Source organism: Vombatus ursinus, unplaced genomic scaffold, assembly GCF_900497805.2.
Source record: "Vombatus ursinus unplaced genomic scaffold, bare-nosed wombat genome assembly UNPS02014785.1, whole genome shotgun sequence".
In the NCBI taxonomy this organism is placed as follows: domain Eukaryota; kingdom Metazoa; phylum Chordata; class Mammalia; order Diprotodontia; family Vombatidae; genus Vombatus; species Vombatus ursinus.
This window is the reverse complement of record NW_020954563.1, coordinates 5,971,998-5,985,708: the sequence shown is the minus strand read 5'-3', so window position 1 is coordinate 5,985,708 and position 13,711 is coordinate 5,971,998.

Below are 13,711 nucleotides of genomic sequence, written 5' to 3'. Positions count from 1 at the left end.
GCACAGGATAGAGGATAGAAAGTTATGGTAGGACAGAGGAATTACATTTGTGTGTAATAGTGAGGTCAAAGGTACTATCTTCCCCAAGAGCGGGTGAGGCAAAGGGAACGTGCAGATCATGAGCATCACAAGGGTTGATGAATGAGGAAGCCAGGGTATTTGAGAGGCTGTAACACATATATTGAGGCCTCCAAATTACAAGCAGAAGTTTAAGTTGGGAGGAAGACTGTGAGGCAGGTACCCAGCTCCTTGAGAAAGAATAGAAAATAATCTAGGGGTTAATAGATAATTGCCACCAGGATCTGGATAAGGTAATAGATCTGACCATGATAAACTTCAAAAGAGGAAAGATTGCCAGGGAACAGTCTGGGAGTTGGTTATTAGAGAGAATGGCCAAGGAGGCAGTATCTTTTGCAAGGAGCCTGGTTTCAGTGATTACAAGAATGAAAGAACGAGAGAAGAAGTCTAATACAAGGGCAGTTATTAGCTATAGAAGAGAAATTCCAGAAGGTACAATGGAAGGGAAGGACAAAACAGGCTAGGACCCAGTAAGAGCAGGAAGAAAGCAAGGAAGTCAGAATCTATTTAGCAGTCACTATGTGCCAGGCATTGTACTACACACTTCACAAATATCTGGTTTGACCCACACAACAGCTCTAGCAGGTAGGTGCTTTTATTATTCTCATTTTACAGTTCAGGAAACTCAGGCAAACAGGTTAGGTGACCTGCCCAAACAGCTAGTATGTGTCTAGAGTCTGGATTTGAATTCAGCTAGCTGAATTCCTAACTCCAGGCCCAGTGCTCTACCCACTGTGCCACCTACCTGAGGTGTACAGCAACGAGGTTGTTATCAAGGAGGAAGCAGAAGGGGTGGATAGAGAAGTGAGGGTTTTCTAGGTATTCTTTACCCTGAAGCATTCAGAGAGGAAGAAAGGAAAGTTTGCTAGTTATGGGATAATAGACTGTTAGACACTTCTCAGTAGCAACAGTAACTATTCCCCAAGCCCCAGTCAGAATGTTGATTTGATTTTTTCCCCTAGAGTGTGTCAGAATGGTAGAAACCACAGTGACATGGTCTGGTGCCTCATCATTGTTACTGCATACCATCCCACTTGGAGAGTAAATCTGGTGAAGTACTCAGACATATGCAGGTTCAATTGGAAGGACGTTGCTTGCCTCTAAAGCATGTTTAAATTCCTAGGGTAATCTTATCCATAAGTGCATTACTACAACAGTTGGAGGTATTGTGCATGACCCAGTAGAAAGAAGGATTTTGCATTCCCTCTGGGAGTGAAGTGAAGGCTATCCCATATCCAATATGGACACAGTATCCTGGTTGCTTTGTGGGATTTGGGGATCCTGTTGCCCATACATGGTTAAAACTAAAAATGAGCTAAATTCTATATATACTAGGAAATTCTCCTGGGACAATTCCAGGTAAGGGCAAGGAATCAAAGAGAGAAAATGACTCTGTTGGGGTCAGGTCCCCAGAATTGGACTTTGGTCATTTGAGTACTTGGCAGGGATTTGGAGGGAAGGAAGGTGGCCTGGGTCATAGTATCTGAATATATTTTATTTTCCCCCAGTGGAAAATAAGCTCCTTGAGGGCAGATACTGTTTTATTTTCTTTTCTCCATATCCCCTGATATTAGCACAGTGCTTAGCACATAGAAGATGCTTAATAAATGCTTGTTGAATTACATTTAAACAAAAAGAAAAGTAGGGTGCTGTAGAGGGGATTCTTGTTCAAGTACAGAGTAGATTGAATATTTTCTGAGAGCTCTACCATCTCTGAGGTCCTAGGATTCTGTCTCTTTCCCTTAAGCAGTTAATCATGAATCCACATATCGGTGTGGACAGTCAATTAAGTCCCTTATAGCTAGAGATGGGGGCAGCTATGTGGCACAGTATATAGCTTGTTGGGCCTGGAGTCAGTAAGACTCATTTTCATGAGTTCAAATCTAGCCTCAGACACTTATTAGTTGTGTGACTCTAAGCAAGTCACTTAACCCTGTTTGCCATGGTTTCCTCATCTGTAAAATGGGCTGGAGAAGGAGTGGCAAACCACTCCAGTATCTGCCAAGAAAACCCCAAATGGGGTCATGAAGAGTAGAACAGGACTGGAACCACCGAACAGCAGCAGCAGCTTCTGACTTCTTTCACCAGACCAACTCACGAGGCCGGTACAATTTCTACCAATCAGAGATACTCAAAAGTTGAATAAGATGCCCTGAGAGGTAGACTATCCCATCACTGGAGGTCTTGAAGCTGAAGCTGGGTGGCTACTTGTCAGGAGTGCTGGAGAGAGCACTCAAGAAGGAATTGGAGTAGGTACGTACGGCCTCTGAGGCTCCTTTCAGCTGCTCTGGGATTGCTATTCTATTTTAAAAAAAAAAAAAAAGGCGAGGATTAGTTTCCTAAAACTGAATTTACAAACAAGTGGAAGATCAAGAGGAGAATGCTCCTTGGTGGAGTGGAAGAAAAAGTAGATTTTGTCCTGCACACCTGGCCTCAGCATCCAGCGCACAAAAGAAATGACAAGGGATTACACCAGCTGGTGGCTACGAGTCCAACCACCTTCCTGCAGCCCGGACACCAAGCGTCCACTTCAATTCCTCCTCATGCATCCCTGACTGCGCACAGGGGTAGCCAGGTAAATATGAAGCCAAGAACAACCCTGAGTCACAGGAATACCTAAAGACTAGACTCATCTTACGGAACAAAACAGAGTCACATGCCGAGATTCTACTGTTGTACTCATTCCAAAGTGATTTCAAACCCCGACACCTCCATGAATCACACCATTCTCTGAATTTGGCTGACAGGCCAGAAAGAATTTGATTCCAGAATTTCCATCTGCAGGCCTGGCAGACTCCCTCGTAACTCCAGCTCTGGGAGTACAAATGAACTGATGTCCAACAGAGGAAAGGTTCAGGGAGCTGAGGAGGATTTGCCTGGAGAAGAGATGACTCAGGAGGGACATTAGAACTGCCATCAATTGTCAGGAGGGCTGTCATGGGGAAGAGACAGGAGCCTCATTCTGTGTCTAATTCAGAGAACTAGGAGCAATGGATGAAAATGAGAGGGAGGGAGATTTCAGCTTAATATAGTGAATGATAAAGTATTTACTAAATACTATGTACAAAGCAGTGTGCTCAGTGCTAGGAATACAAACAGGTAAGTAAGACAGTCTGCTATCCATAAGTGCACTTAGGACAACAGTTGGAGGTATTGTGCTAGAAACCCACAGTCTTAAAAACAAAAAAGAGGACTTTATTATAATTGACATCATCCAACAACGGAATGGGCTTCTCCATAAGGTGGTTAACTTGCTATCACTCAAAGTATGAGAGTAGATGCTATCGTAAGGTTTTTAAGGTCCTGGAATCGATCAGATCTCAAGGATACAGAAAGAAAGGCCCAGAGATGGCATGGGTAGTATATCACGTACAAATTTATTACCATTCTCCCAGAAAAATGCTCTATGAACTATATAATACTCTATAACTGTGAGCTACTATTATTGATAATAATGATACAACTAATAATAATTACCTGGAGTCCAGCCAAGGCCTGTGACCTTGTATTAGGAATGACATAGGGAGAACATCACAGATGTCCACAATTCTCAACCTTGCAGATACACGTCCTGCATCATTCTATCCACAATCACCTCCCATGAATAACCAAAACCCCCTCCTTTTTTTGGCCCATCCTAATAGTCTCTAATGATGGGACCTCAAAAGATAATGGAATATCTTATCTTAGGAGCAGGTCCCTGTGGAATGCAGGTCAAGGGAAGAACCTCTAACATACTTGGCACTATCTACTTCCCACAAGATCAGAGTTCAGGTTTTCCAGTCATCCCTAGAGAAATGGGTAGAACACAGGTCAGCAGAAGAGCAGAAGGGTACAGATTGATAACTTTAAAACTCCAGATCTGATACTTACTAGCTGTATGACCCAAACTGAATTGTTTTACCTGTTTAAACTTCTGCTTCCTATCTGTAAAATATGCATAATATCAGAAAGGCAATGTGACTTGATGTAAAAGCGTGCTGGACTGGCATCAAATAAGATGAGTTCAAATCCCAATTCTGCTACTTCTTACCTGTGTGACTTTGGCTAAATTATTTCCATTCTCTACACTTCAGTTGCCTTGTCTCGAAAGAGGAAGGGTTTAAGCCTCTAAAGTCCCATCTGGTTCTAGATTCTATGATCCTGCCTATACCTTGTTATGCCTCAAGACATTACCAATAACAGTGGTTGTTAGGAAATCTGCTGTTAGGGGTCACACACTGGGAAAGAGGTGGAACCAGAGGACATCTAGGCCCCGGTAACTCTATAATCTTTGTCAAAATCTTGAGAAAAATTGTAGACAATTTGTTAGTCAAAGAATATTGTTCTTCTAAGTCTAGCTTTATTATTATTCTACTGCATTCTAAGTTGTGGAACTGCTTTTGTTTTGGTTTTTGTTCTCTGACTCCATGCATGACCAGAAGCTGGAGCCTACTCCATGGTACATCTATCCTGAAATATGTGCCTAGTTCAGAAAGAAAGAGATGGCACCAACTCATATCCTTACTGGTTCCAAGTTAAAAAGACATAGGCTCATAGGTCTTAAAGCTAGAAGGGACTTCTAAGATTATCCGGGTCAACCAGTGGCCCAAAGAGCCTGACACACCTAAAATCACAAAAATAAGGTGACAGGACAATAGAAAAGAACTTAAAGGTCACTTGGTCCAACTCTCATTTTACAGATGAGGAAACTGAATTCCAGAGTATTAAATGACTTGCTCACAGTCGAAGAAGCAACAAGTAGCAGAGACAGGATTCACACACAGGCTCCTTTGACTTCAAATCTAACCCTCATTCTAATGCATCACACGGCCATGCCAATCACAAAGGCAAGATTAGAACCTAGGTCTTCTAACTCTAAATCCAGTGCTTTTTTCCTCTACACCTCATTTTTTTCCTTTTAAGGCAGGTTTATTGATGCCTTTTGTTTTTACGTCACAGCATTTGGGGTTATGTCACCCCACCCCAAATAAAGCCTGCCCTCATAATAAAAAACAAAAAGTAAGGCAAAACCAAACAACACAGAGACAGTACTGACAAATTCTGACAGTGTATACAACCTTCTACACTCATATCCTTCACCTCTGTACCAAAAGAAGCACCTTTATCTTCAAGAGCCCAAACTGTTCCTCTCAATTACTCAGTGTTCATTCATCTTCCTTTTATTCTTTTCTTTTGTATTGTAGTCATTACACATAGTGTTCTTTTGGTTCTGCTTATTTTATTGTGCATCACATCAGACAATCTCCCTATGTTTCTCTGAATTTCTCATTATTTATTGTTTTTTATGGTACAATAATACTGTAATTACATTAGTATTATTACATTATATTCATGTAGCACAATTTGTTCAGCCATTCCCCCATCAATGTACACCCAAGAATCACAGTTCACAGATTCACAGATCTAGATGTCATAGACCATTTAACACAAACACAAACACCTCATCTTACAGGTAAGAATACTGGATCTCTGAGAAATTAAGTGATTTGTCCAAGGTTACACAGATAGGAAACCTTAACAAAGACAAGATTCAAACCCAGGTCCTCTGACTTCACAGCCCATTTTTCGTCACCACCAAATAAATGTGCTATGAATATTTTGTAGCACATGGGACCTTTTTTTCTGTCTTTGACTTCTTTGGGGTATATGTCCAAAGTGGGATCTCCAGGTCAAAGGCTATGAATATTTTAATGACTTTTCTTACAAAATTCCAGATTCTTTTCCACCATGGCTGTACCAATTCACAGTTCTGCCAATTAAGTATTGGTGTACCTATCATCCTATAGCACCTCCAACATTGACTATTTCTTGTTTTTGTCATCTTTCCCAATTTGCTGGGCACAAGATGAAATCTCAGAATTGTTGCAACTTGAATTTTTCTTATTATTAGTGATTTGGTGAAATCTCTCATATGGTTATTGTTATTTGCAGTCCTCATGTTCCTTCGATTATTTATCTATTGGAGAATGAGTCATGATCTTATATGTTAGTGTTAATTCCCTACATATCAGACTTTTATTAGAGATATTTTATTCAAAGTGGGGTTTTTTTTCTTCTCAGTTGGTGTTTTGCCTTTTTATCCTACCTAGCTCTGCTGATTTTTTTTTTGTGCAACAGTTTTTTAATTTTAGGTAGTCAAAATAGTCCATCTTCTCTTTTGTGATTACACCAAGCTTTTTTTTTTTTAAGCTGGATTTGATTGTTTTTTCTTTAAGAATAGTATCATTGACTAAATAGTCTATTTATGGAATGTAAAGAGGCTGAGGCCTGCTTAGTACTAACCCCTTCTCCCCCAGGAAGGACCCAGATCTCAGCCAAAATGATTAGAAGGTAAGGGAGGATTCCACCTGGAAACCATCCCCCTCATACATGCTTCACACTCCGCCTGTTTCTTTCCTTTAGCCTGAACACCAAGGCAAGGACATACAGGAATAATTGTAGGTTTAAAAGGAGAAATCAAGGAGTGTGAAGTATGCAAGAGTGCGATTTCCCAGCAAGTGTCCTCCCTTGCCTTCTAATAATTTTGTTTGAGAGCTGTGCACTTCCTGGAGGAGAATGTGCGACATACTAAGCAGGCCTCAGCCTCTACCTCTGACTTTTCTCTATTCAAAGATATTTTTCTTAAAAATGAAAAAAAAAAGAGATTAAATCCAGCACAAAGAAAAAGTGGTGTGGTCCTAAAAGAGAAGATAATCTGGATGTAGTGGTGAGGTACTGAGGAGCAAGGAAGAGGGGATGACTATGCTTCCCCCTATTCAAAGCACATCAGAAAAGCTATCTTCAAGGTGAAGTCCATTTTACACATCGATTCTAGTAAAGCTTATGGAAAGACACAATTAAAGTGAGTACCGGGCTTTCAATTAACTGTTCTCCTCAGTAGCTGAGCCTTGGAAGACGCTCTTAATAGATCTCTTCCACTGCATTGCACAAATTCTATTGCTGACGCTCCACCAATTATGGAAAGTTAGTAGAGTGAGGCAGCTCCCTCACAACATTTTCCATTGCGATTCGAGGATTTGTCTGTCGTTATCTGGTCAGTCCGTGCCTAGAGAGGATAAGCCGGGGAAAAAGAAGATTGTTCCTATTCTCGTGAACAAGGCTTGGAGGGCAGGGCTAAGGGTGTCAGGAAGCAGAAGACTTTTTAGAAAAATCTCAGGTACCATCTGACTGCTGGAAGATCAGGACAAATACTTTTCTTCCTTCCTACCATCTACATAGGACACAAGATTAAATGTGTTTGTTTATCATTAGGGCCTCCATTTCACACACTGGCTCTTCCACACAAGGCCACTCCCAGATTCAAAGTACTCTGTAGATCCACATTCACCCAAAGCCATAGCCCATAGGCTCCCACTAGTCAGCCACAATATACAACTATGTATGGAGTATGGAAAAGCAAACATGTAGCAAATACATGTAACCAAGGTGGACTCCTAGAGGGCCATACACCTAGGGCATACATTCATGTGGCCAAGTCACATTCACAGAGGAGCCAACCACACCTCCAATACTCCAAGGCTACAGATGCCCCTGGGACAATAGACTCTGCCAGGAGCTGCTCTCCACCATTCCCTATTGGAGAAGCAGGCTCCTCTGCAATTGCTATCTTAGCTTGAAGCAGAAAGGCTATTCGGCTATAACTCCTTTAGAAAACCCCTAACACACCCAATGATCAGACTAGAGGAAAACAAGACTTCAATGGCTATCTCCCCTATGAGGGGCCTAACAAATCCTCTCAGCCTTGGCTAGAATGAGAATTTTTTTCCTTGCCCTCGGTGCTAAGCTCTTTGGAACAAGAACCAGAGCTACCCCCAGCTAAATAATGCCCTGAAGCATGTTTGTTTGGTTTTTTATTTTTTTAGCTTTGACTTCTAAGTCACCCAGGAAGCAGCCTCTTTGTTAGAGACCTCACTCTGACTTAGGATCAGAAAATCCATATAATTAGTTGTTTGATTTTCCCATGAGAGCCCTTGGCCCATTTCAGAGAGGCTCTGCCAAAGAAATCCCACAGAGCTGTGTGGGACTGACCTACTATAGTCTTTCCAGGAGACCCAAAATGCTTTGTGTCTACCATGCAAATAAATCTGAGGAAACACAAGCTAAATCCGGAGGGAAAGTTCATTCTTTCCCCCTGCCTAGCCATACCCCAGCATGTCATATGTAATGTTGCAAGCAGAGTTTCTCTTTTATAGAGAATGATGGCATCATGCAATTAGAACTGAAGGGAACTCTGAGGTCACTTCATCTACAGATGAGGAAACTGAGGCCCAGAAAGGTTAAATGATTTGCCTAAAGTTAGGTAATAAGAATTTGAAACTCAGGTTGTCTGAATCCCAATCCAGTGCTCTTTCCGCTATACTCTTAAATGGTTTCACTGAAGCCAATTAAGAAACATCATTTTACACTCAACACTTACTAGTTGTGTGACCCTGGGCAAGTCACTTAACCCCAATTGCCTTAAAAAAAAAAACATCATTTTAAAAAAACAAATTATACTTAATTGAATCCTTAAAGAACCATGATCCCACCAAGGTGGGTATACTCTAACTATACATATCACACCCTCTCTACAAATCAGTAGGTAAGAGTCACTATGGCCCCAAAATTCATCCTACTTCAGCCCACTGGTTGTTGAGCCTCTCTGACCTCAGACACAGAGTCTGACGGCAAGGTCTATACTTGAAGCTTTGCCAACTAGCAAAGGCCTGCCAGAACCTGGTCTCTGTAGCCATAGTCCTCCAAAGTCCAGGTTCATTTTTATGCCACAAAGAAGCATTGGAGGAAAACTTTAGTGAAAGAAAACAATTGAGATGTTGATTTAAAAAATCATTCTTATCTATTCCTTAAAGTATATTGTCAAGGGTCTATATCTGCCAAAAGCATTACCCTATTTCTAGTTAAAGTATTTGATGACTCAGAATAGACCTGAGTTTCTTTAAAAGGCCTCTGTAAGTCAGATCTTTTAGTATTTACTAGCTGTGTGACACTGGGCAAGTCACTTAACCTCTCTGTGCATCAGGTTCCTCATCTCCCTTTTATGGGGATAATAATAGTAGGGTTATCCTCCCAACAATTCTGTTGGGAGGATAAAATAATGTTTGTTGAGTTCTTTGCAAACCTTACAACGCTATACAATGCTAGTTATTATTATTGCTATTATCATTACTCTCTCCGAGCTTCAATCTGTAAATTATAAAAGAGATGTGCCATTCAAAGGTGTTCAGTCTTAAGTCACAGTCTCACTCATTGACACACCCCCCTCAGAGCAAAAACCAATGGGAATGCATTCCCAGGGTCTTCAGGTAGTGGCACTGTGCAAGGAGGGAACACCCCCACTGGCAAAACTGACCAGTATATTTACCCTATTTTATTTTATTTTTTTTTTTAATTTTAAAGGAAAAGGCTGAAGCAAAGGCAGGAGAAGGCATGAAAGAAGAGTCTACAAAGCTTTCCTCCAAGATTCAGGCAAGCAGACAGGCAGGCTGACTTTGTTCCAAGGTAGAAATATCTCACACAAGGCAGTGCCTCCAGGCTTGCAAACCATTGTTTTCAACAGGAAGCTGCACTTTATAGCAGCAGCTTCCCCTCATCAATCTCTGGCTGATTATCTCATATACACCTGGAGAGAGAATGATTTCTGCATCTCTCTTTCTATCAGATGGACACCTAATTTTCTCCATTCTTCATTTTGCCCTAAATCCTCTCTACAGAAACTGTAGGAAACTCAGTTTCCAACTTTAATTTCTGTCCCTTGTTCATATACCACCTGTCCTCAACATCACTGCCTCATGAGGTTGTCTCCACAGCAACCTGAGAAGAGGGCAGAAAGCAGCCTAAAGAGATGAAGGAATCCTGGCAGTTGGGGAACCATTTTCACCCTGATGAAGTGGTCTTGAGGTAACATGAATTCCACAAAAATGCTCACAGATTCACAAAGTCATCAAAAGCTCAAGATAATTAGGAATTCTCCTCCTCTTACATGCTCCAATAACAATTGAATTCATCTCTGCATAAACTACAGTTCTAGATATACTAACAAGCAAAGCTATAACTAGGGTAGGGTTATCAGTGCTTTGTCCCAGATGACCAAAATTTAGGGTGTATGACAGTATCAACATAGGGTATGTTTCCTTACCACCAGTAGAGGCATCCAAAGTGAGCTTCTCTCTACTCAGCCCCACCCTCAATAAAGACAATATCATCCCGGGAACACTTCCTCCCCCAACATCTGCAACCCTGGCTTGAGGCCCATTCCACCTACTACCCTGGCTCCCAGAATTAGCTAGTCTTTCAGCAACATAAATACTCTTAAGTGGCCCCATAATCACACAGTGAGTAAGCTCCTCACTCCCTAATTTTCCCCCTACCTTACTCTGTGCACAAAAATTCCTAGTTATGATTCATCTAACTAAATTTGTTACAAGAGGGGCTTAAATGGGGTGAGGAGGATTTTGAGGTTTCAAAAAGTTCTGCCAGGTAGGGTTTCAGGGTTGGGTTTAGATACTTCACCTACTCATGCACAGATGCCTCTACTTTTTCTGACTCTCCCTACACAGTCTAACTTTGCCCATTCTAGTAAACTTTATGCCATAGATAGAATAAAATATCTTCAAGATAATAGGATCATAGATTTGGAGCTGGAAAGGCCCTCAGAGGACATTTAGTCCACCCCTTCTATTTTCACAAATGAAGAAATGGAAGCCAGAAGAGTTTAAATGATTTGCCCAAGATCACACAGGTAGTTAAGTGGAATAGGCAAGATTCTCACACTCAGGACCTTTGCCTTCAAATCCAGTACTGTTTCCACTACAGCAGATTATCTCTCTACCTTGTAATGGACTACCATGGATCATTTGCTACTCTATAGCCAAAGATGTTGTTCTCTGGAGCTAATCAACCCAGACATTTTCTACCTTCTGTCTGCCTCAGTTTCCTCAACCATAAAATGGGGGTAATAATAACACCTACCTCCTAGGGCTGTTGTGAGAATCAAATGAGATAATATTTGCGAAAGGCTTAGCACAGTGCCTAGAACATGGTAGGTGCTTAATGATAGTAATAAATTAATAATCTGACACAGCTGGTGGTGATGGGGATGGGATCTGAAACCCTAAAAGGAAAAGACCATGTCTTGGGATCTGGACCCCCAAAAAAGAAAATCCCTGGACTTTTCCCAAATCTCTGATGTTTGCCTGAGGCTATAATCCATTCAACTGGCCTTTCATTGTGGCTACAACCAATCTCCAAATTCTGTTCCCACCCTTAATCTCCATTCTCCCTTGGTCACAGGGTTCCCTGGCGTTCTGTTCACCCCAATTTACTGGCCACTCTCATCCAGATCCTCCTTTGACCCCTCCTCTAGTCACCCCAAACTACTTGGCTACTCCTAGATCCCTCCCACAGTCTCTCTGTATATAAGGTCCATCTGGCCTCCATTAAGGTGCTCAGATTCTTAAAATCTAGCCAAAGGCTCAGATTCTTAAGATCTGGCCTGCTTGCATTAGCGATACAAATGTTTAGATTCCTTAAGAGTCTGGACAATATGAAGGATGTTCTAATAAACCTTGTGTTTGGCTAAAGAAGGCTTGGGTCAAATTCTTTTGGGCAGGACCCGTGTGTCATGATTTCAGGGTTCCAGCACCCCTAAACCCTAAACCTCAAAGCGGCAGAGTGTGTGGAGCACTAGGCCTTGAGTCAGGAAGACCTGAGTTGAAATCCAACCTCAGAAACTTCCAAGGCTGTGTGACCCTAGGGAAATCACTTAAACCATTGTTTGCCTCAGTCACCTCAACTTATAATATGGGGATAATAATAACAACACCTACCTACCTACCAGGGTTATCGCAAAGTTCAAATGATATAATATTTATATTCAGCATAGTACCTGTCACACAGTAGGTGCTTAATAAATGCTTATGTCCTTCCTTCCTAATAAAAGCTTGCTCCTTCCCCCTTTCCCCCTAACTTCCCTCCACTGCTCCTACTGCTACACCATTTGACTGGAGAAGCCTTGAAACTTCCACACCTGGCTGGGCTGTCCCAATAGTGAGACCTCACTATATCTAGCCTGGCACAAACCCAACCACACTCTTTTACCCTGGCCATTTCCTGACCTGCTTCCACTGTGGCTATGCCCTACAACTGGACCCCCAAAGATCATGCTCTGTAGGAGCTCAGTAACTTTGGAATACACATTTATTAAAAGCCTTCAACATACAGAGTACCATGCTGCACACTGGGAAGACAGGGGTTGGCAAGAAAAAAGAGAATAATTCCAATATCTTTTACTGGAATCCAAATTCTTTTATTATTTTATTTATTCAGACCATAAATTTGTAGTAAAGCATTTGGATGAGAACATAGTTACAGAAACATATAAGACATACACTCTTTGCCCTCACAGAGCTTATAGTCTAGTAAAAGCAAAATTATATATATACAGATAACTATAATACAAACCATCACAAATGATCCAGAGAAGTACAAACAAAACATTATGTGAGGTCCTAGAAGAGAAAGAGCACAGACCTGGAGCTAGCTGGTTTCTTAGCAGCCATCTAGGCCAATGCCCTCATTTTATAAATGAGAAAAACCCAGGAAGGTTTAGGTGATTCGCCCAAGATCCATGAGTAGTAAGCCAAAAAGGTAGGATTTGAACCCAGCTTCTCTAACTCCAAAGCCAGTGCTCTTTCCAAAGTACAATGCTGCCCCCTAAACATTTCTGACTGGGGAGATCAGGGAAGGCTTCCTGGAAGCAGTAGCATTGATGTTGTCTTGAAGGATAAATAAGCATTCAATAATCAGGAATCAGTGCAACAGGTACACACCAGGAAGAGTTCTAGACTAGCCTAAGCAAAGGCACAGGGCTGGGAAACTGAAATCTGTATAAACGGGACAACAATTAATTCATTCTGACTAGAGTAGAGAACGTGTGGAGGGCAGTCAAATGAAATAAGACTAGAAAGGTAGACTGGAGCCAAACTGAGGAGAACCTTGAATGTCAGGCCAAGGGGTTTTGGACTTTAACTCAGAAACAAAGGAGTGCCATTGACAGATGTTGAGCAGAGTAATGTCATTAGATCTTGTGGCAGCGAGGTGACATCAGGGATAGAGTGTTGGACCTGAGTTCTCGCTCAGATGCCTCCTAACCGTGTGACTCCAGTCAGGTCATTTAACCTCTCTCAGCTTCCCTCCTCTGTAAAATGGGGATAATCAGAGCAACTACCTCACAGTATTGTTGTAAGGATCAAATGAGATGGAGGAGGGGGCTAAGGGAAACATTTAAGCACCTGCCATAAGCCAGGGACTGTGCTAAATGCTTTACAAATACCTCATATGGAAACTTTAAGGCTGCTATATAAATGTGAACTATTATTATTATTATTATATTAATCCAATCCATTTTTGTTCATTAAAAAATTAAATTTTTTTTACAAAGAAAACAATTTTCCCTCTCTTGGATTCAGTTTTCTCATCTTTAAAACGAAAGTGGTTGGACTATCTGGGGTGGGGAACCTGAGGCCTCAAGGCCACATGTGGCCCTCCAGGTCCTCAAGTACAGCCCTTTGATTGAATCCAAACTTTATAGAACAAATCCCCTTAATAAAAGGGTCTGTTCTATAAAAATTGA